The sequence below is a fragment of the Octodon degus genome, unplaced genomic scaffold (genome assembly GCF_000260255.1).
Source record: "Octodon degus isolate 3935 unplaced genomic scaffold, OctDeg1.0 scaffold00224, whole genome shotgun sequence".
NCBI lineage: Eukaryota > Metazoa > Chordata > Mammalia > Rodentia > Octodontidae > Octodon > Octodon degus.
Window position 1 is genome coordinate 1 of NW_004524800.1, and position 4,661 is coordinate 4,661.

The window sequence follows — 4,661 nt, forward strand, 5'->3', positions numbered from 1 at the left end:
GGACTTATCCAGCTGCGTCTGGCTTGTGTCTGGCTGCTGTGCTCAGTCCTTCCCCCTGCTGCCCTTAAGGGTGAACCTGTTGTGCCCCTGTGGCGAGATGTTCTGCTCCTGGACTAGCTGGTTGGATCTATTTTCTGCACTCTCCCCTGCAGGGATTGCAGCTGCAGGATTACACCTCAGGCGTGTATGCCAGGCCTGAGCTGTGCCTGGGCTAGGACTGGTTCTGCGGGCTCCCGGAAGTCGGCAGAAAATCCTCTGCAGTGTTGTTTTCTGATTGGGTTCTCTCCCTATGTTTTTGTAGTTGATTCTTTACTTCAGATGCTATGAGTTCTGGGAATTCTTTTCTTGTTTCAGAAATTTCTGCTCTGAGTTGCTGTATGACTTTCTGCTGTTGCTTATTTACTGTCTACGCTATTAATTTGTACATTTGAGCTGAGTTAGTAGAAAATAATTCAGCTCTGAGTTCCTCTATGACTTTCTGATTTTGCTTATTTACCATTGACACTATGAATTTATACATTTGAACTGAGCTAGTGTCTTTTGCACTTGTTCTGGGTGGACATTGGCTTTCCTCCATATGTTTCTGCATTTGATTCTTTACTGCAGATGTTATTAATTCAGGGATTTGTTTTTTCATTTCCAATCTGAGTTCCTCTATACATTTCTGCAGCTGTTTCTCTATTTCAGAAGCCATTGATTCATTGCTGTCAGCTGTGTGATTCCCAATTTATTCTGTGTTATTGTCCTCTGCACTTGTTATGTGTGGGCTTGTGTTTGGAGATTGCATTTTGCTCCTTCTTGTTGACATTTTGTGTAGCACTGTCTTCTGAACTTTGATGTAGATCTTTGGTGCAGTTATAACCTTAGCACCTACTGAAGTTCAGGTGCAGATCTACAAAGTTTGGATTTATCTAGCTGTGCCTGGCTTGGGTCTGTCTGCTCTGCTCAGCTCCTTTCTGCTGCTGCCCTTGGGAGTGAACCTGTTGTGCCCCTCTGGCAAGATGTTCTGCTCCTGGACTAGCTGGGTGGTTCTGTCCCCTATTCTCTCTGCAGGGATTGCAGCTAGCGGGTCTCACCTCAGGCCTGTATGCCAGGCCTGATCTGAGTCTGGAGGGAACACGGTGGAGTAGGGGGCGAAGGCAGCTCTCGCACACACTCAATGGGCCTGGGTTAGGACTGGATCTGGGAGTCCCCAGAACTCCCCAGAAATTCTCACTGGGCTGGCAGGGGGGATGCTGCGGAGTGGTGGGTTGGCCCCAAGTGGGTGGAAGATGGTCTCACCCATGCTGCACCTAGGGTGGGAAGGGTAGCTCCTGCCTGTGCAGGGTAGCCAGAAGCTCTCCCACACACTCACTGGGCCTGGGCTAAGACAGGATCTGGGGTTCCCTAGAAGTGGCAGAAATTCTCACTTGGCAGGCAGGGTGGGGATTGATGTGGAGTGGTGGTGGGGGTCCCAAGGTCGTGGAAGAGGGTCTCACCCTCACTGCCCTTGGGCTGGGAGCGGCAGGTCACACCGGCACAGAGTAACTGGAAGCTCTGAAATTCCTTTTTAAAGCAGTCAGTTTACCTTTACTTTTAAATTTCAGGCCTGCTTCTCCTTAGTGGATGACAAGTAAGTGTCTTGACTTTATTTTATTTATGTTTTATTCATTTTAATGGGAAAAATAGCAATGAAAGAGTTTCAAAACAGGTCAGTAGGATAGTTACAATAGTTAATACATTGTATATTGTTGTCTTCATAATAGCTACTCATAGTACAAGATGGAGACATGATATCTTGCCTAAACAGTATTAGTACACTGTTCTCATGAACTAAGAGAAAGTAGCTGTATAACTATCCTATTTTGTATATACATATGTGTTATTTTCACTACAAATGGTCCTTTGTTTATATGCCCTTTTTTAGTTTTGTTTTGTTAGAGATGGGTGTTCCATTGCTGTTAGAGAAGTTATATTAGAAGATGTCTTTAAAGGACCTTCTCATAGTTGATGCCAGTTCAAATATGGGTGCTTAAACTCAGCAAAATAATAGTCCAAAACCAATATAGTCCAAAACTCCATAATAGTAGTGGGTTATGAGCAGAACTGGTAATTGTCAGAAGTTGTTGACTTGAGCCTTTTATAGCTCAGAATATTAATATGGTATTACTTTTTATACCTCATGTTTATACTTTTCTGCTGGATGGTTAAGACCAAGTTAAAGCAAGTATTTTATATAAGTAAAAATGTAACTTTCATATCTGATAAGGTCAGTCAAATCCCCTCAGGATTTACCATGAAAACATGTAAAGCACCTTGTAGAACTTTTATCAGTGTCAGCCATCTGGATGAGTCATGGCCATTGCTTGACCAGTTTGCTCTCTGTGAAAGCCAGAGAGAATGTTTTCTCCCTAGGTGACTATCCTTAGGTACACACTACATCGTTGATCACTTTCCTCTGTGACCCTATAATCTCCTTGATCAGAAAATCTGGGACACAACTGAGTTACAGGATGTCACAGCACAGGTTCTCTTATGTCCTGAGTCCTCAGTGACCTTGAAGGGGTATGGCCAAAATATTGGCTATCCTTGTAGCCCCTATATTTCTGTAATTTTTTCTGCAAACTTTAGTTGTTAAAGAGAAGCTTAATGATATTATTACCCTGTAACAGAGGCAGTTAGGCATAGCATCACTACCTGTCTGAATATCAAACATCTTAGACATAACATGGAACTAATATTTTCCAACAACAATGGATATTCTAAACTTTAAATCCCTATATCATGTGAAAAAACAATTATACATTTTTACACAGAAATTTAGAAATCAAAGCATAAACAACATTGTAGCAGGATAATACTATGACATTTTTTCTTCTCTCTTGTTTTCTTTTGTTACCTTTTTTTCCCCAAACATTTACTTTAAAGAGAGTATAGCAATAATCGGTATGACATTGAAAGCGGTAGGCATTTAGAAGACCAGAATGACAGGTATTGCAAGCATGGTTTTAGTATTACACATTGCTATCCTCAGTATGGTTCCTTTTTTCACAGATATCAGCATATATAGTTAGTCAGGGTGAGAATTTTTCCCATTAACTGCTAGTTTCAAAAACCTGATGGAGATTCTTAGGATGATTTTACCTTAACCATCTCGTTTATATACATGTATGGTTTTACCCCTGCCATGTTTCCTAGCTTTTCTACTTGCCCTATCTTCACTGTTTAATTCTTAAGTGCACGCTTTCCATTTAGCTGCATTATACCTTTCAGTTTTTTTTTTCTTTGTGAAACAGAGGGTTGAACTCAGGCCCTTGTGCTTTCCAGATAGCACTACTGAGCTATCTCCCCAGCCCCGACCATCAATTTTTAATTCTTCTTTTGAGTTCTTACACTAGGGAGACTATATGATATTAGCACATGTGGGTCTGTTTTATTTCACTTATATCTTCAAGTTGCATCCACTTATATATGAAGGCTTCGAGTTTTTTTTTTTTTCGTTTTTCATTTTCTTGCAGTACTGGGGATTGAACTCTGGACACTGCGCGTGCCAGGCAGGCACTTATTCTACTCAGCTATCTCTCTGGGCCTATTTTTCTTTATAGCTAAGTAATACTCCATTGTATAAAAACACCACGTTTTTTCATCCGTTCCTCAGGTGACGCACATTTTGATTGGTTTCAAGATTTGGCTATCAAAATTGTGCTGCTATAAACAGAGGTGTGCATATATCACTGTGATATGATGTTTTCAGTTCTTTTTGGAAAATTCCCAGAAGGGGGATAGCTGGATTGAATAGGATTTCCAGTCATAGCTTTTTGAGGAGTTGCCACACTGATTTCCACAATGGCTGCACCAGTCTACATTCCCACCAGCAGTGGAAAAGTGTTCCTTTTCCCCCACAGCCTCTCCAACATTTGTTGTTGGGTGATTTCTTTATGATAGCCATTATTTGTGAGGTGAGATGGTATTTCAGCTTTGTTTTAATTTGCATTTCATGAATGGCTAGTGAAGTGGAGCACTTTTTCATGTATTTATTTGCTTCTTATATCTATTCCTTTGAGAAGTGTGTGGTCATCTCTTGGACTCGATCTTTAAATTTTCATATCTTAATTATTTTTAGTTCTTTATAAATTCTAGAGAGAAGACCTTTGTCTGTGTGCTTATTAGTTAAGATTATTTTCCAAGTCTGTGGGTTGTCTTTTCACTCTGTTGATAATTTCTATTGATGTGCAAAAAATTCTCAATAAGAGGAGGACCCAGTTGAAGATTCTTTTAAGTATTTCCTGTGCAGTTTGACTTTTGTTCATGAACTGTTTGCCTAATGCCATGTCTTCAAGAGTTCCACCTATTTTCTTTTGTAGGAGATTTAGTGTTTCTGTTTTAATGTTTAGATCTTTAATCCATTTTGACTTTAGTTTAGTGCATGGTGACAGATTTGGGTCAAGTCTTAGTTGTTGGCATGTAGAGAGCCAGTTTTTTCAGTACCATTTGTTAAAGAGGCTATCTTTTTTTCCAGTGAGCATGTTTGACCCCTTTGTTGAAGATGAGATGACTGAGTGTTTGCAGTTGCATCTACATCTTCTAATCTATTTCATTGTTCCTCAGGTCTATTTTGTTGCCAATGCCATGCTGATTTTATTAATTTTTATTTTTTTTAATTTTATATATTTTTCCATAAT